The 23,355-nt window shown below is 40.3% G+C and overlaps 1 protein-coding gene across 28 annotated transcripts in view; it reads left to right on the forward strand.

Moving 5' to 3' along the window:
- Positions 1–23,355, forward strand: part of SVIL (supervillin) — a 140,640-nt gene that overhangs the window by 37,119 nt on the left and 80,166 nt on the right. The window contains exons 1-2 of one of the 28 annotated variants that reach the window (XM_054814556.1): positions 1,497–1,549; positions 6,497–6,567. The exons of 24 other annotated variants lie outside the window; for them this stretch is intronic. The gene's annotated coding sequence lies outside the window, so the exon portion shown is untranslated. Of the gene's footprint in view, positions 1–1,032; positions 1,550–3,464; positions 3,522–6,496; positions 6,568–23,355 lie in introns of those variants that run through there. 3 more of the 28 variants (XM_054814555.1, XM_054814551.1, XM_054814554.1) reach the window with 3 other exon arrangements.

A 23,355-nucleotide genomic window follows, 5' to 3' on the forward strand; every position in this document is an offset into this window, starting at 1 on the left:
GTACCAGAGTTCCTGTACTGCACTGGAGTAATTTATCTCTTTGTTTTGGAAAGACTGTGGAGATATTAATAGTAATGATTTAAAAAAAAAAAATCTTTTATTTGCATATACTCATGTTGTGTGATTTCTTTACATTGTGAGGTGACCCATAAAGATAATGCTGCTCACCTGTGTTTCACTGGATCTAAACCTGTATCTTTCCCCAGAACATTGTCACTGCACTGTTTTCTCAGGAATTGCTGTGCTCCAGTAGTCCTAGTGGTTACTTGCAGAGTTATCTTGACTTGTATGGTCAGTAAATATACATTTTGGAAGCTCCCACTTCCTTAAGAATTCTTATAGTTCTCAGCTTCTTTGTGGGAAAATGGTTCTAACTACCTGAAAGGAAACATGGTAATACAAGGATTTATAACTGTGAGTTCTAGTGCTTCCCAAATGTATTTGTTACAGAAAAAATATGCAAGCAATTCAGTGCCTTATGCCTTAATCTGGGACACAGATAGTTTATCTGCTTGGTTTTGCCCACCTTTTAAAGTTGAGCTTGCTGTTCTTACAATTTGAAAGAAGCAAACATTTGCATGTTTGCATTACAAGTCAGGGCTGATAATTTTATTTTTTTTAATGAGCATCAAATTCTTAAGCTGTTTTTTAACAGAACAAAACTTCTGTTCCTTAAAATAATTCTCAGAATACTTGTCCCCTTGTTTCAATTTTTATTAAATGCATTTTGTTCTGCTGCATTTGTCTTTGCAGCTTTTAATTTCTCGCAGGAGCAGGACTAAAAAAGTTTTGGATAGGGGGAGTAAAAAGGAGAGCTGCAAGATAGAGTTGACAGTATAATTGGATTTGAAGCAGCTACAGGCTGGGACTGTTGCAACAGCTGATTTGATCCTTCTGAGTTTCAAGAGCTATTTATGGTAGATTAGCTGTATCAAAGCTCTACTGTTCCAACCATAAAAGGTTGGTCCTGTGTGAAGTTGCCACACTGCATTTGGCTTAGTCCTCTGAAGTTGGAGAGCCTATAGCTTTTTATGTGGATAAATCCAGTGATGGATGGAAATACTAAAGGCAGATCAAGGAATAACATTGTTGAGGACTTCAGATGGCAGCGAACTCTTAAAAGGAGATTTTCACTAATAAATTTTTTGCTCTAATGTTTGGAATCAGCACTTGGATATAGCTCCTGCATATTTACTGCATTTGGTGAACGCATGCTTTTAGGAAAGCGCTGTTCTAAATTTATCTGACTTATCTGAATCATCTCGACTGCACATGTACTTGCCAGCCTTGCATGCTGATATTTGGTAACTTTTGTGAAGTCAGTTTTCTGTTTTCTTAGTGGGTGAGTGTTAGGTCCTTTGGAAAGGAATCTTAGCTGAAGTGAGAAACTTGTCTAAAACAAGAATTATGAAATTCCTGGCTAAAGAGAGCTTCAGGTGTTATCAATAACTATTTTGAGAAGACTTTGATCCCTTCTGCTGCATCTGTACCTTCTTTCTTTCATCCCTTGTGTAAAGGCAGACAAGTGGATTTTTTACAGGATTCTGAAGTAAGTAGCACCTCATTCAGAGAGCTTGCACACAGTCGCTTGAGCCAGTTGTTTGAGAATATTTGCGGCTTTGTCAGGTTGAAATGTGAGTGGGTTTATTCCAGCCTGTGCATGCCAGTCATTCAGCCTTCCTTAAGGCATTTTGTGTTTTTATTCTCGTGATTTTGCTTAGAGGATGAGTTCATTCTTCTATGAATGGAAAGTCCTGTTGCTGGTTGGTTTGTGTGTGAAATGTCTCTCTTTTCTTTTTCCGTTTTAATACGTTAACCTTAGCCACAGTACTACAGGCAGCTATAAGAACACTTCTATAAAACCAAAATTTTTCAGTAGTAATTTTCTCATGTGTTTAAGAAGTTCTATAAACACATGTGAATACTGTTGCATTGGATAAATCTGTTGTATTTTGAGACTTGGAGTGTTCTGAAGAAAGCTTCCTCCAACTTTCCATTCTCTTATTTTTAAACATTGCAAGGATGCCACAGGTGAAAGTTGCTGGCACTGTTTTACCTTCCTCTCCTGCAGCAGTATCAGCTGTTAAGGGGGGGAGCATACAGGGCAGGGAGTGGGAAGAGGAGGCTCCTTGATTCAAGGATGTTCCAGGTGGTGTATTTTAATCTCCAGAAACACAAGAATAGTGTCCTTGCCAAGGAAATAAGTTTTCTGGTTTTCAGTTTCCCTTTGAGGAACTAGCAATTTAAGGCCATCTTCCATTTTCTTTGGATTACAAACTGTATTTCTCTGTCAAACGGATCTAGACTTTTTATTCTGAATTATATAAACCTGTGTTTAGCCTAGAGAATACCAGAAGGCAGAACATGCCTGGAGAGTTACTGTTTAAAAACTACTTTATCAGTTTAGAGATAGGAATATTTCATTGGAATAAAACTCCTCATATATTTAATGTTTCTCACACAGACCTTGTTAGATATACATTTAAATACTCACTTCTATCTGTATATTTTATAGGAGATTATATCCTTCTTCCTGCAGAGGCAGTGACTGTTAGGAAGAAACTGCCCAATCAGAATCTTCCTTCAGATAGCCTGTTAATTTTTGACTTGGATTAACAGATGTGTACTTCAGTTTTATACCTGACTTTAAAGTGTTTTTACATTGCTTCCAGCAAAATTAGTATTTTTAATAGGCATCCTTTTTTATATGATCTGATTTTTTTTATACTGTGCTACTTGCATTTTAAAAAGCCAGTTGACGTAAATTGCTCAACCATTTTAGCACGCAGTGTTGTGCTCTTATAAACCCCTTATATCATCTCAGTGCCTTAAAAGCCTTAAAACAGACCAGAAAGACATCAGATATGGAAGTTAGGTACCCCAGCATCTGCAGAAGAGGAGGAAGACACTGTTAAAGCTCTTAATTTGAGTTTCAGGTTCAAATACACTAGGGTGTCATGCAGGAAACATTTTGATTGATGAGAAGTAACAGTATCAGCTCCTCTTTGTGCAGCAGATGCTTAAACTTGTTGGAACAGGTAAACTTTCCTCCCTGCTATCTCTGAGGAATTAGTCAATTTAAGCATTAGTTCTACCTTTTCCAGTGCTGTTTTGTCTTGATTGCATTGCTAAATTATATTCTTAGCAAAAATTTGCAGTGGGAAGGAGGATTTCAGATTTCTAGGAGCTCTATTCAAAAGGACTATCGCTTTGTACTTGACATTTCTTTACTAAATTCCTTGTATTCGATAGTTTGTATGGGATAAAGGTAGTGGGAACAGACAAGCAGTTTTAATCTAGTTATGCCACTTTTACTTTTTATACAGAGAAGAGAGATTACACTATATTTATACACAGAGCTCCCCAAAACTATCTAGTTGAGGAAAAGTGAAATGGTAGTAGACATTTCTTTTTCACAGCAAGTCAAGGTAGACTCGGAGATGGTGGAGTTGAGCCAATTGCGACCAAAAGATTTCCAGACAGGTCGGAGGAATCTTTTGCCAGTTTTCTGCGTGGAAAGGGTACGTGCATTATCCTGCATACTTCGTAATGCATCATGAACCGAGATTTCTCTCTTGTTTAGATTTATGTTGATGAAGTGGTTTGAAAGCTTTATATAGTCTTAGTACATTTGTTTATGCAAAACATTATTAAGAATGTGTAGAATTTGTGGTTTGTGGGTTTGGTTTTGACAATGCAGCATTGTCATTTTCCTTGCTTAGAACACGTTCACAGGATCGGTTCTTGTCTATGAAGCCTTTCATATAATGGCCATAGATGAAAAAGGCACAAGCTTATTTACTTTAAATTGCCATTGTTTGAGTTCATGTTTGTTCTCCAAGGCGTTAGCTGTTGTGCATGCCAATTTCACTACAATTTTGAAGGGGCAAAAGCCCTGTAATAATTTGCAGTAACAGGGTGGCTGAGATCATTCACTTTGCAGAGGCATCGTGGTTCACATTGTGTTTTCTTGCTGAATGTATAGGCTTCTGTTTCTCTACGGAGAAGCCTCCCGTTGGCATAATGGCGGGGAACAGTGAGCTCTCAAAGGAAGCAGTGTGAATAATGGTCTCACCTTATTAATTCACTGTTTTTGCTACTTTAGCAACTAGGCACTTTAGAGTTAACAGACACATTGGAAGGTCATGATTTTTAATGAGCAAAACATGTCCTAGTTGGAATCTGCCTTAAGCAGATAAGAATGCATTGGGTAACTGGTGATAAAAATGCTTCTGATGTCACTTACTCATGTGGTAATGTGTTGGAGGGAGTCTTTCAGTAGAGAGGGTACAGCAGTTATACATTTGGTCTTTGCTGATTGATTTGGATTTAGTTGATGGGATGGTCTCTCTTTGCTCTAATGATGACAGTTTTCAGAGTTTAAAAAAAATAAATCTGTAAAGTCAGATTTCAAAGACCTAGGTTAAAATAATTCAGATTTCCAGGCACGTGTGTCTTCAGGTATACAAAAAAGCATCATGATGAACATGGACATGAAGCATTGTGTGTTGTAATAACTAAGGCATTTCTAAACCAACTTGAGGCTCCATCAGACCCTTACGCAGGAAGTATGTAATTTCCCTACAGAACTGAGCCGTTTGATGCTGAAAGTTGCCATGCTGTTACTGGTGGTCTGTTACAAAGGAACTGCTTTCAGGTGTTAGTGGAGAGATTGTGTGCCAAAGTACTGTGAGAAGTTAATAATACTTCCATGGAGTTAATGACTGCCAAATGTGCTCCTCATGGCTTATACCTGTAAAACTCTTGGCAGTCAGCAAAGACCTGCAGGATTTCATTCTTGCTTCATTATATCAGCCTCAGATTTAGACAAAATGACTGTCTATTCCCTAAAATAAAACAAAGCTAGCACTGTCTCCTATTAGCTCTCTGCAGAAGGAGAGAGGAGTGTGGGTTAATGTTTCAAAACAGTTGCACCAAATGATCTAGGGAATATGCAAGTCATATGTGCTTCACATGTGACTTTTTCAATCTTGCCCTTTCTGACAAGAAGCCCAGTTAAGCCTCAGAGACATCTAGAACAACTCTTTAACACTTATAAACAGTTGGGGCAATTATTTTCTATCAGAATGAAAACAAGGACAGTATTTCAATGTTGTTTTCCATCAAGTGCCAACTGGTGCCAAAAACAAGGTGAGATCCTACTGGAAGCAGCGTTTCAGTCAGCTGTTGGCACTCCAGCGGTGACTAGAGGTTGGAAATGCTAACCATGTAGCCACAAGTTAGGCCTGGGACTTGAGACCTGGATTCACTTGGCTTTGGTGTCAGTCATCATAACACCTGCCTGCCTTCCAATAAAAAAACCTTGCCTGAGTTGTTAACACAAGCAACTGGAGCTGAACAACCGAGGCACTTGTTGCTCTAGCAGCACTGGATTTTCACTTTTTGTTCCTCTTCATTGTGAAGACAAGTAGCTATTTTTTGCAGAGAGTAAAGCTAACCTTGAATGATATATTTCTTATTGTAGTCAAACCATCCAGAGCATAGAACTCATTTGAAAGGAACAAACTCAAGGATTCAGTGTTGGTAATTCTAAGCAACATGATAAACTCTTGAAGTTGAAGGAAATGAAGCTTACTGCATGCCTTAAAAACCCTAACTAGAGTGAGTTTATACTAAAACTACTTAAAAAAAAAAACGTGCCAACTCTCTGAGTTGCACTCAGTGAAACCTGTGTAAATTGTACAAGCTGACTTTGAAAACGTAGCTCAGTCCCCATCCTTTCATTCTGATTGGGTAGTTAAGGGTTGTCTTTACAAGGAAGGAATCTTTACGTTCATAGCTGGAGGTTGTGTTTCGGAACAGGAAACTTCATTTTATAACTGTAAAATGAACTCAAGTCTTTAAAGGCTGTTTTACAGGTTTACATACCAAATTCTCGAATTGCGGTTTCTCATGTTTTCTTACTTCCATTTCTTACGAAATTATCAGTGAGGAAACATTAGTAGAAAAAAAATATATAAAATAGCACAGAATAAGTTTTGGTTATAGACCTCTACATACTAAAATATTCTGATTATCAGTACACAGATATCTAAAGGTATTCTACAAATGTAATTGTGGCAGATGCAATTTCAATATTGTCAAAATGCATTTGTCAGTTTATATGTGCAAACATTGGAGTTGCGGATGTTTTAACCGTTGCTTTGTTAGTATTTGGGGTGGGGTGAGTCCTGCTGAACTGAGTAATTAACACAAAAAAGTTCCTGTACTTCTGCAAAAAATCAAGAACACAGCACTTTCAGTCAACATTAACCAACTGTACTGAGAATGAACAAAACCACTAGAAAGTTTTTGGTAGTCAGTTCTGCTTATATAGAAATCATCTAGAATTGTGCTGCAACTGGTTACAATTATTTTGTACCCAAAACACTAGTGAACCTGAACACCTCTGGAAGAAATGTATTCTGTTTGCAAAAACTGTTTGTATTTGGTGCGTAGACAACTTTGACGTTTCTTTCCTTGTTGAAATTTCTAGAAAGAATAAGGGTCTTTTGGCTTATTCAGAGCAAGAAAGACTACCTGAACTAACCATATATACTGACACAGGTAAGGTAATTTAATTTTCTGAAATGCCTTGTAAATCTACCCTTTGCACTTCCAGGGATTTTGGAGGAGTATGGATCAGGCAGTTTTAAGGGTACATATATATTGTGTACATGTGTCTAAAGGGCAAATAGACTTACACGACTGTGTTGCCACTTTCAGCAGATGCGAGTCACGCAGTGAGGAGCCAGGCAGGCTAACAGTGCTGGTGCCAGGAGGATTGGCATGGAGGAATCTGCACCAAGTCTTCATCTAGCTACTGACTGCCATGTGTATTTGAAGAGTGACCTGTCCAGATGGAGATCTCATGTAGATGGAAATGGGATATTTAAGCTGTAGAAACCTGGTTAGGTTAGGTTAGGTTCTTTGAAAGAATAGCAAAGAATTGATTATCTTGAAGTATCTCGGAGCACAAAAAAAACAGATTTGATGATTGTGCTCACATGTAGTGTATTGTGCCAGAAAAGAGAGAGGAGTGTTGAACTCAGAGGAACTCTGGTAACTTAGAGCTGTGAAGTGAAAAAAGCTCTTAGACATGCAAATGGTTGGCATTTCTTTTCTGACCAGAGGCTGGAAGCCTTTGCTGATCAGTTATTAGATGAAGTCACAACCCTTTATGTGTAAGGGTTCTGTTTAGGTGGGCACAGGAAAAATGAGCCATCCTGGCACTTAGTCAGAGCCATAAAGGCTTAGATTTTCCAGTGTTAATCATGTTTCTGGCTATTTGGATTATGTATATGTGCTGGCTATAAGGATTTGTAATGGTTGAGTCAAAGGAGAAAACATAGCATCAGCACGCTTCAGTCCAACATTTTGTTCCCTGAGCTAGTAATGTGTGTCCAATGTATTAACTGGGAGGATTTATAGCAATTACTAATTGCAGAAAAAAACATAAAATAATTGATAGGACTTTGTGTTCTTCATAGCTGCCCTGCTTTAAACAAGGAAGGTCAAGAGCAGCCTTGCTGTTTGCTTGCTTGTAGACTGGTGTTTAGAGCTGCCTTGAAATGGGTTCAGGTTTCAGGCTGGTGAGTTTCAAATTGAGGTCTCCTCATTTCTTTTGGAAATAGCTAGGCAATTCGGGCACCGTTGGGTGAGGCCAGTCACGTTCTTTCCTACTACTGTCAGGAATGATGGTTGCTGCCCACCTATGTTAGACACTTAGGCACACCTACTGGGTCATGTTCCTGCAAATGTTAAGGCTAGGGATACCAAGTTCTTCTGACTGCTTTAGTCAGCTTTTAGTTAGGTTTGGATTGGCAGATGGGAATAGTGGAAGTGGCAACCTCACTTTAAAACATCAGTTCAGGAATCCCTCTCACTCACCCTGCCATTCCCAGTTTGCTCCTGAACCAGTCTCTCCGTGTGCATCAGTTGGCTACACGGCCACACAGATTGGGGAACTGCTCTGTCTGAGAACTTTTTTCCCTTCCTCTCTAGCCCTGTGAGTTCCCCAGTCCTGCTTGCTATGGCAGTACGGCTGGGAGGAGTTGGGGTTAGAAAAGAGCTGCTCAGTGTGGGGAGGGAGAATGAAGGACAGGTGAGTAGGGAACACTTGTCTTGGCTCTGGATAGATGGCAGGAGAAGGGACAAAAACTGTGGGTACTATGACCTGTGAGGTACCTCAGTGCTTTGCATTGCTTTCATCACATCACATGGATTTTAGTATTGAAATGTTTGCAACTCGTGGTCTGTCGTACTGTGTTCATCATAGTCTCACCTTGCTTGATTTAGAGGCTTAAACAAACCATAGTAAGGCAGGTAGGACAAGGTGTTGTCTGATTGTTGTGCTAATATTCTTATGCCAAAGAGAACTTCTCTCTTATTTTAAGACACCATATTGAATCTTGGAACAAGCTTACTGCGGTTTCTTCTAGCCTAGTGTTAGGTTGTCTATTAGTCTCTGTGCCGTGCTTCTGAAAGACTGTTGTGGGGCACTTAAGTCTGAACAGTGTTTTACTTGAAATTAGTTAGTTCTGCACCTTTCATTTGAGATGAAGGTAAACTTTTGTCTTGAATTATGAAGGCTTATATACTGCCTGTGCTGGGTTGTTTGGACTTAAGTAAAAATAGGTGTAACTAAAGCTATGACATAATTTTGAAGTGCAGCTACGAAAGGTTTATCTTGGATATCACAGGAACTTTACAGCTTGATTGAAGGAAGCACAGAAGTAGCTAGTTTGTAGTGAAACATTAAACAGATGAGCATGTCTGAAATAAACCTAGGTCCAGTAATTGAGTAGACTTTTATGAGTGACTTGCAATTGCTTGTGATGATGCGAGACTGAATGCAGACAATGAAATGTCATGACAACGCAACTCTGTGGAAGTAATTGTCAGGACAAAAGTGACTCCATGCACATTCCTCTTGGCAAATACTTAAGATAAATCAAGAACTGTTAGGCTTAGTTGCCCGAGCTTGTCTTCCTGGCATTTCAAGCAGCCTTCCACAGCAGGCAACTTGCTCCCTATGCAAGACTTTGGAGGGACAGAGAGGAGTGAAAGCAGGAGTTGAGAGAGATCGAAGATTAGGGACCAGGCTTTGAGACTGAAACATAGAGCTGGTTTCAAGGAGAACCAAAGGAAGTACTTAGAGAAGAGGAATGCTCTCATGTTTTTGTTTTTACTGTATTAATTGGATAAATGGGCTAGTTTAAACAGGATCTTCAGGTCACCTCTCTACTGGGAACAGACAGGATTGATATGCTGGGATAATAGTCTAAGATTTAATCTGAGTATTGCATCATGGGATTACACCCTAGGAGATGTAAATGACTAGTTCTCAACATGACCTCACTTACATGTTGCGTACTCTGACGATGCCTCATTTGGTACCTCAGGATATTTTATTCCTTATTTATAGCTTTGATTCAGTGGCTGTGAAATGCAACCTGCTGCTCCACTGCGTAATGCAAAAAATGGTTTGAGTTGAAATCAACTCTGGATTGATTAACACTAATACATTGCTTCTCTTTTGCAGCGTGTGACAGTTGAATTACCAAGTAGTTTTCTGGTGTTTGCATTGCTTCCATAAACCTGTATTTTTGTTCCCTCTATTAGCAGGGGAGCAAAATTTAAGAGCAGCCGCTGCATATTCCAAGACCGGTAGGCTGAAACCTAATCATGAAAATGGATGCAGCTGAGATGCATCCTTCTGCCTGCAAAGGGATGCTCTGCTGCAGCTCCTGCTGGGCAGACATGTGTGAATCTTCCTGACACAGAGGAGTAATTTTGTCAGTTCACTGGGGGTTAAGTGTATTCAGTAGAGTACAGTAAAAACCAATGTAGTTGGTGGTACTGTTCCCATGGCTATCAAGCCATACTCCCTGTGGGTGGTCTAGCAAGGCAGACAAGCTCTAAACATTTGGAAATATTTACATAATTCAGGACCCTGACCCTGGCCAACCTGGCTGTATATCCTACAAGAGTATCGGGTGCCAAAAAAAATTGGGCATTCAGCTTTACCCAGCTGATCATGTTTTTCCTTGTAGCTAAAAGTCCTTCCTAGAACCACCTGCCAAGTGTTGTAGCTGTTGAGCTTTAAGGGTTGACAGCTACCCAAACCTGGTTTTGTTGCAGGCTAGAGATTTAGCTTGCGAGTCACTGAAAATAAATAAATAAATGGGACTTGAGTTTTGCAGGGCAGACTTGGTTTGGCTTTTCCCCCCCCCTCCTTTTGGAGCTCTTAGAAAAGCCAAAATCGAGCTTGAACTCAGGGGTTCTTGAATTAAATTATTTAACCTCGTGTTGTTTTTTAAAATAATATCAAAACTCCAATTCTGCTTCTAAAGGAGATCTCTTTTAAGTGAAAGGTCCCCCTTCCCCCCCGCCACCACAAACCATCTATCCCTGTTAGTGCAAACAGGCAGCTTGTGACTTTGACAATAGTTCTTTGTGTTCTGAAGACATAGCATAAATTATTCCCCCCCCCTCCCCAAAGAATGCTGGGAAATAAAAAACAAGGCCAAATAGCCTGGTTTCTCTCCAGAAGAAAACCAGAAATACAGTAATTCAACCGCAGTTATGTTGTGCTTGCTGTACCCTGACCAGTGTCCAGGACTGCCTGTAGTACAAAGCTTTTCACCAGTTTTTGGTAAGAATTTACAGTTCTATTCCCAAACACCAGTCTCTGGCCAAAGCTGTGGCCTGGGAGATAGAGGAAGCATTGAGTGAAAAATCGCAAGTGATGATGTTCTGTAAAGCCATTTTATTTATGTTACTTTAAACTTTCTGGACTGGCCAATAGACCATTGTATCAGTCACAATTTTAGCCTTTCCCTTTTTAAAACAGGATCATGATTACATCCTTCAGGACTTCTGACCTTTCTTCTTCACTGTCTGAGTTGCTGGTCTCTAATTTCCCCTCCCTTTCCCTTCAAGGATTATACCCTTTTTATTACATAAGTTATTCTTTATCTGCCTTTCTTTCCCCTTTTCCTCCTGCTTTCAGTAGTCTACAGGTTCCATTTTGGAGACACCTTTAAATATTGCATTTGCCAAATAGTACTGTTGGAAATGACTCTTCCCAGTTGAGAGCTTTTCATTGCTTTGCAAATATTTGGAGCAGAAACAGAAAGCAGAAACTTTGAATGGTCATTTATGACAGATCAAACCTCTTAATGTGTTTGTTCTGAAGCAGTGGTTATGAGGGGAAACTCACGTAATTGCATCAATTGTTCTAAGGTAAGGTTTGAGGATGCCTTCAAAAAGATCTATTTAAATTCATTTTGTTAGGAAATGACAAAAGTAGTTCTGAGCTTTCTTGAGCTGTCTCTCTGCTGAAAAAGGAGAAGCATAGCCAAGGAATAGATAAGAGAAATGACAAATACTGTTTGGCTTTCTAGTTTTGCTTTCCAGTTTACATGAATATTAGGAGGAAGCTTCTAAATAATTGGCTAAAAATACACCTAACTTAAAACGTTTAACGTAGCCTTCGATGTCACATGTCTTACAAACTGTGCTCTAAACATTTGTTGCCCGATTCAAGTTCATAAGAGCTTTCCATCTACCTGCACTATGAATTTTTACTGAGCTCTTCTTTCAGAACTGGAGATGCTTTACATCTGGGGATGGTTGGGTCACATGTCTGTGAAACACAGTTATGTCCAAGCCAGTGGTTTAAAACTGTAGCACTGTCACAGTTCTGAAAAAAATAAACAACTGTCAAACAAATTACACATTTCACTACAGAAGAACTGTATATGCTTCTTGGTAATGGAATAATGTGTCACAAACTTTATTTAGCTGTTGCAGTGTGCCTGTTTCATCTGACTTGTAGCACTTGCTGAAGCAAGCTGACTGTGAGATAGTTGTCTGCATACATCTCATAAATCCTTTGTGGTTTGGGCCACTGTTCTCTTGCATAGGAGCAGCCTTTGAAGGGCTGGTTGTTGTGTGTTTGGCTTGTAATTCTAGTGGCATGTAGGAGGAGAGAAACAGGAGGAGATAAGGGAGAAACAGGTTTAATAGTTGAGGAACCAATGAGGCCTGTGAAGCAGCATCATGTCCAGCGGAGGGATTAATAGGCATCCTTAGCAGTAGCACTCGGATGTCTGCTGTGTCTATTAATCTCTATGAAATGACCTAGATGGTTAGACCAACTGCAGGCTTGATGCACTTTCTGACAGCATAAAATTGGCTTGTAATAAATATGCTAAGGAAGCAGCAGGAATAATGGAACCTATTTGGGAACTGACATGCCATTGAGTTTTCATAAATCCCTGGAAGTGTAATGCTGGCAAATGAATATTCATAAACCAGGCTATTAAAATTTTAAGAGAACCTTGAGGGGGTGATGATGTCAGACTCCAGAGTTAATTATAGAGATGGTAAAATTCTTGGCTAACTAGGCTGAACATGCTCTCACAATAGTTTTTACACAATACAACAATCAGAGGGAGCCACAGCATTGGATGTACATTCTGAATCTCTTAATATATTCCCTGAACTGAAAGTCTACCCATGTGGAGAAGAGGAAGTATTTACATCCAGCTACTGTGGAAATAAATCAGCTTCAAGTAGTTCAGTTGCTGATGATTTCTGCCGGACCTTTAAAAAAAAAAAAAAAAAAATAAAAAAAAAGGAAGACCTTTCACCCATGGATTGAAAAGAGGTGATTTATCTGCAACAAACTGTTCCTTCCCCGTCCCTACCCCCCCTTCCCTTTCTCAAGTGAAAAAGTTGCTTTTAAATTTAAATTGTGAAAACTGATTGTTTTACACTTATGCTGTGTAGCAAACAGTTTAGGAACCTAACCATCAGCCCTGGAGTCACCTCAAACTTACTTAAATGTCCAAGCAATATTTTTTTTTTTTTACATTTAGAGCAGTTTAAACAGAAAATGCTTGTGTTCCTGGAAGGTATTTAATAAGTGATCCTTTCCTTGCCTATAAACTCTCATCTATGTGATGAGCAGAGAAGTTGAGTGGCTACCTTTATAATGCAAGGTAGTAGTTTGGGTGACTTTGTTTTTTATTATTTCTTAAACCAGAAGTACTCTTTATCAGAGATTAATATAAGTTTGAAGTGACATAATGGTGGTTTGCTGTGTGTGATCTAAGGACACAGCTAACATGAGGTTGTTAGGAAGAGGTAATTTATTAGACCAGCTGGTATGGGGGGAAAAAATGAGACAAGCTTGCAGGCACACCACCACTTCATCAGGTCTGAAATAGAAGCAGCAGATTTCAAGGTTAAACAGCAGTTATGAAAAACTACTCAGTTTAATCAGACATGCATTGAACTGTCAAAGAAGAGCTTGCTGGTATGATATTCCTTCAGGGGAGGTGGGAGGGTGAGAAGCTAATTGTTTTACTGGAGAAAGAAATAAGGAGTTTACAGCCTGTTAAACAGGGGGAGGCTATAAAACCAGTACCTGGTGGGCCTGTGTCTGTTCTTGGTATCTAGAGGAGTTGGGAAGAATGTTTGATTTTTGTAGGATTTTTTTGAGAATCAAGATTGCAAGATCAGTCATTTGTAGACAAATAGAGTTGGGTTTCTGTAAAGGAACTTATCAGGCACATCTAGTTTCAGGCATTCTTTGTCAACTGGTTTTCATCCTTAGCCTACACTGCTAACTTAAGAGGTTACCTAGTAGTCAATTCATAGTTATAAAGGTAATGGCAGAAAGAAAAAAAAAAACAAACACCTCTACTGTTTATTCTCTTTTAAAAAAACTTGAAGTATTTACTTCTAAAATCAGATCAAATCTATTCTAACAAGAAGCCCTGAGTGCTAGTGGTTTTTTTAATCTGTAATTTTCCTCAGGCAGAAACAAAATTCAGAGCTGAAATATTAAAAAACAGTTTCAAGGCTTTGCAGAACAACAGATGTTTCACTTGTGCTGCTAATAGAGTTGGCAATGTGCTGTTTTTAAGCTTTGAATTAGGACATTTTATCAAGGTGGTTGTTTCAATACACATCTGATCATGCGCTGCGTATGTATATTGGACTGTACACTGTGGAGAGCAGAGGAAAACTATTTGGTGCTCTTATTCTAAAGCTTTTCACTATTTTTCTGTAGTGCTGTATCCTGAACTGCTTAATATTATAGTTAAAGCAAAGTCAGATTAAACATGTTAAAGTAGAATTCATGATCTTCTAACTTGCTTGTCTGACTTCTTGGTTCTTTTTAATGGGCTGTCTGTACAAATGCCCTCTAAATTAACCTCTGTATGTATTAACAGTTGTTTTTAAAGTTATGGTATCTGGCTTTATCATGCAAAAGTGACTTTCAATATCAATTATAATGCTCAAAACAAATGATGTTTTTTGAGTGGTGTCAGGAGTCCCAGGAACCAGCTTGTTCTTTTTTCTGAATGCCACTGCTGGATGTTAAGAGGGCAGAGCTGTTTACTCAGCTGTGTCCTGTTAGTACTGAAGGGGCTGGACAGGTAACCCTTGCATTTAACCCAAACTCTGGGTAGGTGGAGGAGGTTAGAAAAGCTTAATCTAATTCACATAAGTTACTTGTTGGGAAAGGGGTGTAGCTGTGCTGGCATTTGTCCTTCTTTGCCAGAAGCCAGCTTCTTCCAAGCTGCTGAACCAACAGTCTGAAAAAGGTGTCATGTATTGGGACCAATTTAACAGCAAGTGTGATATATTGATGGAGAGACTGCAGCATCTTCTGTGATTCTTGATGTTGTAGGATATGGAATATCTGTGTCTTGGCTTCCTTGAAGGCAGTTTTACAGAAACTTTCAAAGATTAAGGTATGTTTACATATCCCTTTCACATGGTGCTTCAGTCATATAAGTCTTTGGTCCCATGGCTAGCATTGGGAGCTAAGGGTTTTGTGCTCAAAATTTTCAAGAAACTACCTGTAATTAGTTGTGAATGCCCCCCCACACACACACTTTAGTAGTAGTACCACTGCTTTAGTAACCTGTCTTATGGGACTCAAGAGATTTGAGATTTGAAAGCCTAAGCTGGACACCAGGTCACCCTAGGACTGGTCTTGAGGCTTTAGGCGACTTGAGTATGGCCTCTGTATAGCGAGCTCACAGAGAAGCTAATATTAGAAGCTAAAACTAATATATTAATATTTGACCAAAAAGAAGTAGCAGCACTAGACATTCAAATAATTTTTGATGTTGAACAAGTTACAGAAAAACTGTAATCTAACTGGAGCTTAATGCAGTGTAGTGTGTCAGTTCTAACAGATATGGGCTTTGTTTGTATATTGGCTGCATGTTGTATAAGTAGCTTTTATTTATGGCAAAGGTAGCCAGCATGGTCTATAAAGTTGGAATGAGAGTATTTATAGGACCCTATTCTGTGCTTGGAAAGAGAGACAATAAACTGGTATAATGATGGGATTAAAAATGCGGAGAGAAAAAAAAGGTATTTGTAGCAATTCCAGTAAATGGAGATATGGGTATAACTCTATATTATTCTGACATAATGAGACCTAAAATCTGTTCTGAGTGCTTACCATCTTATTTTCCAAAGCCTGTCCCTTAGTAAGGGTAACTGAAAGGAAGTCAAAGTCCTGCTGCAGTCTCTAAACTTGAAAACTGAAGTATCCTATATGGAGCCTATACTTGTTTATTTTCTTCACAATCTGAGATATCAAGGGAAAAAAAATATAATGTCTATGAACAGGAGCAGTTAAGCCTTTACATAAGGAAACAGAAATAAAATGTAAGTTTTATTTTCCTGGGGAGGATAAATTTGTTACAGTATTTAACAATGTGTGTTACTGGATGTGCCTTTGGAGATATTTGCCACAAAGTAGTGAACATGGAACACCTTCAGTGGCATGCTTCATCTATTAGGAAAAAAGCACAACTGAGAGTTTGTCACTAACACAGCGGAACTACTGCTTGACATTTTAAATAAAACAAGGTAGTGGTCTGTACTGATGTAGATTTCTGGCATTCCTGGTGCTGATTCACCTTGGTGTCCCTTAGTCTCCTCCTTTCTCTTCTCTGCTTCTTTATGTTTGGAAGTAATTTTTCAAGGTTACTTAGCAAGCTGCCTGCCTTCTGCTTCTCTTTGCTTCCTCATTACAGAACAAAAAGATAGGATAGGTGAGTAAGACACTTTCAATTAAGAGTTGTGTGTTTATTCTAACAGAAAATTTTCTTATAGACAATAGATGAAAAAAATCTTTAAAAAAAAAACACAACAAAACTTTTTTTCCTGTGAATGCTTTGTAAAATCCAGTTTATATGCAGATGTTTTTTTACATACCCTCAGACCACTGAAATACCAGAAACTGGATGCTCTTACATTGTTCCTCATAATGACTTGCAAGAAATAAAGATAATTCTTGGCAAACAAAAAGCTCCCAAAAAAGCAACTAGTTGAGCACTTACATATGCCAAACTGTTTAATAGAATACTTTTACACACATACACATATACCCTTGAGGGAAGAAAGTGAGAATTTGACTATAAAAAATAAAATTATGCTTTCCAAGTGAAATCCCTATATAGCGTCCTCTCTAGGAGCAATCCTCTAGTTTTGTTCAGCCTTCATTAAATGCCATTCTAGTTCTCCAGATCAACTTGGATAGGATTTTGTTATTTTACTGCATGTTGTGAGCTAATGCAAGTCCTGGACTTACTCCAGTCTGTGCTGTCTTGACATCTAGACTTTGGGTATAAGCTGCTGATTATGATTTCAAACTTCCCAGGAAACAAAAATAAAGAGCTGAAGAAAATGCTGCAGCTTTTCACAGTGATCTCATGCATGGCCACATGCTGTCAGGATGTTTAAGTTTCTTGTACTGAGTTTTAATGCAGGCATACTTTCCATGGGAGTTTAAAATACTGCTATAGTTTGACTTAAAGCCATTGGCAAGCAATAAGCATTTAGACAAGATAGTCTAAATGTCTTGAATTATAGCCTTGACTGAGCTTTTTTCCTGTTTACTTGACTATTTAAGAACTTGATTTTTTTAAGTCAAAGCAAGATATGTGTATGCTGAAGTGCAATACGAATTGTTAAATCATTTATTTAGAGAAGCTGCTGGATTACCTAGCTCTTCTGCTGCTTTGTTTTATTCATTTTTTCCATTAGCACTTATAAATCAGGCCAGGTGTAGAATGGCAGTGAGGAAAACAAGCATCTTGCTTGGACTTCAAAATCCTTTGTGTGGAGTGTTAATATAGAACTTAATAGTAAATGTGCCAGTAGTGCTGGTGTGCCGAAATAAAGTTCCCAAATGGCTCCTGGAGGCTCCCTGCTGTAAGAAGAAGGACTATTTTCATGTCATAAGAATACTTTTCTGCAGACTCTGTGAGCAGGGCAGTGTGCTGACAATAAACTAGGTGTGTTTCAGTGAATTTCTTGTGTACCTGTCCCATACATGCTCTGATAAGATGTTGAAGCTCATGTACAACTGCTGTTTATTGCTTGGATCATGAACCGTGGGTCCAGCCTTAGCTGTGAAGCCTGTGAAGATGATAGGGTGCTTTAACAGTGAAGCTTCTCAGGGTCCATGTGCCCCAAAATTCCCCAAGACTTGTGACATCTTGTTGCTCCTGAGAACTGCAAAGTCCTTGATTTGGAGAGAGTGTGGTGTGGGTTGCAAAGAGAAGTCTTGCTGCAGAACTTGCCCCGTTTCCCTGCTGGGTTTTACCACCCATCCTGATATCTGTCCTCCTGCAGTAGCTGAACATGTTGCTACTCCTTCATCTGAGCTAGCCGAACATTTAGCTTGGCACTAGACTGCCTTCACATGTGACTAAGGATTTTGTAGCATCACTTGGTACAGGGCTGTGTCCCACTGTGTTCTGCTGGCTAAGAAGCATTGTACTGTGCATGTCTATGGTTTTGATGATAATGCGCTATTCCTCAGCAGTCATTTTGCCTCACTTGTAGACAACTACTACTGTAGGCATATTTTTAAAACCTGGGGTTTAAGGCCTGCCTTGCAAGAACCTAGTCCAGCACCCTTTTGTAACTGGTTGTTAGTGTATTACTATACTATCCAATGACAATCAAGACATCTAGGGAGTCCTTCATTTTTTCCAACTCTAATTTGTTCAAGCTGCCTGTCTTTTCTCTCTTTAAGGAATGTCTCTTTTTTTTTCCATTACACACGCTCAGTGGCTCTCTTCAAACAGCACAGCATTCCTTTGATGCTATTCATGGGACAAACAAGCTGACTAATGAAGGGGAATTTACCTGCAAAAGAATCACCCTCCAGTTTTTGGCCTGCTCCATAGTGTGCTGCTGAAGTTAAGCTTCGTGTGCTCCAGGCTGGTTCAGCTCTCACGAATGCACTTCCTTAGTTTCCTGTGTGCAGATCTCACCTAGTAAAGGGCAGAGTTAAGTATCAAGTATGCTGGATTGGACAGCCCTTCAGCGAAGCCTTCCGGAGAAGGAAAACAAAACCCTGCTCAAGAAGGTGGCCTGGTTTGGGGAGGGGGTGGAGTGGAGTGGGTAAAGAGAGCCATTGGAGTGGGACTGGGTCCCCAGTGGGAGAGTCCCCAGTGGGAGAGTCTGCAGTGGGAGCCGGAGAAGAGCCAGGACAGAAGTGGAAGTAGATTTGGAAACACTGAAGAACAGAAGTGTGGTGGGATTACCCGTAGGATGGGGTACAGGAGGAAGGTGGACGTACGCACAAGGCTGCAGAAATAAAATCAGAAGAGAGGGACTGGCAAGGATGAGAGCTAGGAGACTAAAAGTAGTAGAGCTGGGAATGGCAGTTCAAGTCTCAGGAAGGTGTGTGAACTTTGGGGCAAGCACAACTGAGCTCCTCCCACACGGCAGTAAAAGCTGTGGTGTGGCAGAGCGCTCCTTTCCAGCCTTAACACAGGCACCAAGGTTGCACCAGCCTGGGGGGCTGTCCTCTGTACGTTCCCTAGGTGGCTCAGGGAGCATGGACTGTAACAAACCTCTCAGCTCCCCAAGCAACTGCCCTTTTTCTTTCATTTGTAGACTGTTTTCTCTGTTCACTACATTTCATTTGAACAAAGTCACGATGTTTTGCTTTTGAGCTTGAACTGACCATTTGTACACCAGGGAAGAACACCTCCCCGTTACCTCACTCAAACCCCATCTGCCTTCTCAGGGAGTGTGTGCCTGCAGCACGTAATTGTTAAATGTGTTAAGTCTCATGTGACTGAGGGCTGGGGTGGCAGTTGACTCTTGTGAGGTTACTGGAGGAAGTAGCCTGTTTGGGGGAGTGTGTGCGGGACAAGTTCTTCAGCCTTGATTTAAAGTAGAGGTCTTATGCGAACCATTACCCTGTTCTTTCAGCATTGCTTTTGATATGCATAGATTTTGCTGAAATTACTTTTCTACCCTGTTCTTGAAGAATTCAGAGAGAACTTTAGCTCTGCACCAGTCATGTATAAATGAGTACATTAACTGCTTTGTCCTGAGCAATGAAAAACACATGCTGCTTTGTGAGGGTGACTTCTGTACTGCTTAGGTATCCTTTTGCATTTAAATTATTCAGAATACAGATTAAAAAAATGTTAATTCCTTTTTCATTTTTTTCCTATCTTTAGCACATTGGAGGAGATACTGGTGTATTTCTAAACGGTCTCAAAAATTCCTTCCTGAAGCCTGTCTTTTGGAATTCTTAGTGTCTGTGAGCAAAGATGGAAAATGTGAGTGTTAGAATGGAAGAGAAAAGTCAGCTGATACTTTACCTTCCATTTAAAATTAAAACTGCAAAACCGTAAAAGCATTTGAAAGCATTTGATAGCGTGCAGTTACACAAACAGTCCTAAATTAACTGGTGTCAAATAAGCAGTCACCTGTGGGGGTATCACTGTTTTTTCTGGATGTGCCTGAGTTTGAGATTCTTGTTTTTAGCCAAGAGGAGAGACAGTGTTCCCCCTGGTATTTTGAGTTGTCAGTGTGTGTTCTGAGAGACTAGAAACGAGTGGGTGAACCCATTTGCTCTAACAAGGAGTGCAAGCCTGATAGATTTGCTCTTGTCCCAGCCTGGATGTCTGTGAAGTGTGACTGACTTCCATAGTTCAGGGCTATCCTAACTTCTTCCTAAAACTCTGTTGACAGGTCTAACGTACCCACACCAGTCTGTCTCATTCCTAGTGTGTTATTTATTTTCCTACAGCATTCATTATTGATATTAGTTAGTCATAAGAGCATTCTGTGCTGCTGATCTAAGCAAATTGGACACAAAGTGAGTTAGCTTATTTTAGAACTACTTGAGTGTAATTGTATCTGACTGGCCCTATTTTGAATGTGCGTGCCCCATTTCTTTGTATTAGTGAAGCATATTTTGGGTGAGAATAGTCTTTTAGCAGAAAATCAGCAGTTCTGAGCCAAGATCTGTGTGTGCATCTGGGCACAGTTTCAGCCCAGAATGATAATGGCTAAGCTTACAAACTGTCAGCACGATTCCCAGCTGCAGTTTTTAACATGCGCTCTTTAAAGAGTGACTTGGCCATATATGCTATCACTTTTAATTATAATAGTGTTGAACCCCAGGTTCATTGCAGCAACAGAACATAACTGGGGTAGTTTGGTTTCAGTGGGGTGCTAATCACAGTTTAGTTTTACTCCCTGTGTGTTAGAGATTTCTCTAGCTGTGAGAATCATTTGGTAAATGTATCATTACATCTAGTAGTACTAGGTAGGTATTTAAGCCTTACCAGGGTGGTATCATTTTTCTAGTACAAAGGAGCTGTGATACAGAGTTTACAAAATGCAAGAACTAAAAGTTTGCAGGGCAATGGGCAGGATCCTCAGTTTGTTCTCCAGTGCCCTCCCACAGACCTGTGCTCTCTGTGCCTGTCCCTGCTGACCGGGGACAGTCTCTGCCAGCCCTCTGACAGTGCGCTCGCTGGGGATACTTCATTCAAGGTAGAAAATTGCTCAGAAGATTGGATGCCGGTTTTAGAAATATCAGGGTACAAATAACATCTGAACTGTCCTGGTATTTTACTGTTCAGTGCCAGACATGGGGGAATGAGGGACAGAAATGCACTGTCTGTACTGACCTGTAGGGAAAAAGTTGCTCTGAGCACCCCCTTGGAGGGAATTCACAGCATCCCTGCAGGAGGAGGTGACCCGGGCTGCTCTCCTCTGTCTGCTGGCTCTAACCACAGAGTGGTCTCGTGGCTTTCCTTGCAGACTCTGTGCTGGGAAAGAGGATAGGATGCTGTCCAAATCTAGCATCTTGAAATTACCTTGGGAGAGGTATAAAGGAAAAACTAGTCTGAATCACAAGAGAGGCAGCGAGCAGCAGAAGTGGGGTTTTTTTGCCAGATAGCTATTTTGGGGAGAACAAATCATTACTTTTGAAGCCATCTGTCTGAATTGCAGTGAATCTCACTATAACTGATCAAAAGTGTTAAATAATTAAATAGTAGTGTTCAAATGAGTATCTGTACCTTGCTTTCATCTAGTTCACTTGGTTCTGGTGGTTGACAAGTACCTGTCTGCTGCCCTGGAGCTGTGAAGGTGGCTGTTTATACCCGTGCTGCTGACCTACTTTAAAGCAATTCATGCAGTGAGAAACCTGATTATGTTTTCAGTCTAGTGGTCCTAAAATGTGCTGTGGTGAAGACTGTACCTGAACTCACTGCAGTTTTACACTGCCTGGTAAAACTGAAGTATGTCTCTCTCTGCTGTGAGCTGTTGACTGAGCTTAACCTCTGGCGTAGGAGCAGCGAGAGCTCCTGACCAGCGCTGATGTGCCGAGATTCCCATGGCTCTGCAAGCGCGGGGACGGCAAAACGGTGGCACAGCTGTTGGGGAGGGCTGGCCAAGCCCCCTCCGCCTGCCGAAGGGGTAGGTAGGCTCCAGCCACTGCTGCGCTGCTGGCTTGCAAGGTAAACACTGGGTGACCTAGAAGCCAGCCAGTCAATTCACGTGTGGCCTTATTAGGCAAGCTGCGGCGGCAGTGTCTGGGGACAGAACATGCTGGATGGCAGCAGAGAGTGCGCAGCCCAGAACAAATCCAGCCCAGACCCCGGGAGATACGACCCAGTACTGCAGTGCTGACAGCCTGCTGCCGGGGAGCTGCCGGTGTCCAAGCGCAGCTGTTGGAGACTGAACTCTGCTTGGCAAATATCAAGAATTATGCTAGAGATGGCTTTTAAAAAAAATAAAATCCTTTTGTGTTGATGTTAATAACTGTAGTTCTCTTTCCTGACATATTTTTCATGTGCTTGGTTATATCCTTAGGACACTAGTTCACACTGTCATTCCATATACTGGAACACTTCGTGGTGGCCTTTGCTAAGAAGCGTGTTTTCATTCCTGCTGCCTGCTTTCAGAGACACACCTGAACTAAGAGGAACGATTTTCTTTTTTTTTTTTTTTTTTTTTTGGTGCATGACTTCAGGACTTGTTTCTTCTTGTGCAGTTTTATGCCCTTTATTGGAAGACTGTTTGTTACTGGCTAAAGCAATGATCCTGCTCCCAGGAGAAGGGGAACATTGGCACCCGCTGCCTGCGTGCAGACCAGGACTCAACTAGATTGCTTCATACCCGCCTCATAAAAACTGACTTTCACATGGAAGAAGGCTTAAAAAAACCTAAATAGTCTGTGTGTTTTTCCTTTAGTAAAATACCCATAGATTTAGACAAGTACAGTAGAGGCAGGTGCTGTGCAAGTTTTCCTGGGCAGCTTTGGGAAAGCTCTTCAGATCTAACTTGTGATTAACTTGCTATTAGTGACTGGTACCCTCCTGGGCACGTTTGTGATGCTTTTCAGGGGCCTTGGGAGTGTCTGAGGACAATACAGAGAAAAGGCTGTGGCTGCTATGAATTTAAACCTGCTCTCCAGAGAACAGGCTCCAGAATTGCAGCATCACTGTGCTAACCAGATTTTCTTTCCTCATGAATTTTTGCTTAGCCATGCTGGATGCAAATTAAGGCTGGTACACATGTTTTTTCATAGTGACATTATTTTCCGTGACAGTACTTGTAGTTGAGTTGTCCTACCTTGACCATCAGTTCTTGAATAAAGCACATGATTTTTCTTTATTTCTTTTACTAAATATTTAATTTTCTGAGGAAGCATTGCAACATGCTATAAACAGGATGGAAGCTAGGGTCGTGGATGTGTTGTCTGCAAGGTTACTGTCTGCCTGAGGCTTGAAAATGACAGTTATATTTCAAGGTAAGTATGCAGGGATATGATGTGGCCTGCAAAATATCACATCACAGTGGTAAACAAAATTGATGTTTTCCTTAGATGACTATCGCAAAGAGCCAGAGAACTCTGTTGTAAATTTTTTCCTTGTGGTATGTGTGCCTCTCTCTGCTCCCTTATTGGGCTTTTGCATGCATGCAGTGATAACAGTGCAGAGATGTTCAAGAGCAGCTGGGAGAAAACTCAGTAGAATGGCTGTG

The sequence above is a fragment of the Grus americana genome, chromosome 2 (assembly GCF_028858705.1).
Source record: "Grus americana isolate bGruAme1 chromosome 2, bGruAme1.mat, whole genome shotgun sequence".
Lineage (NCBI taxonomy): Eukaryota > Metazoa > Chordata > Aves > Gruiformes > Gruidae > Grus > Grus americana.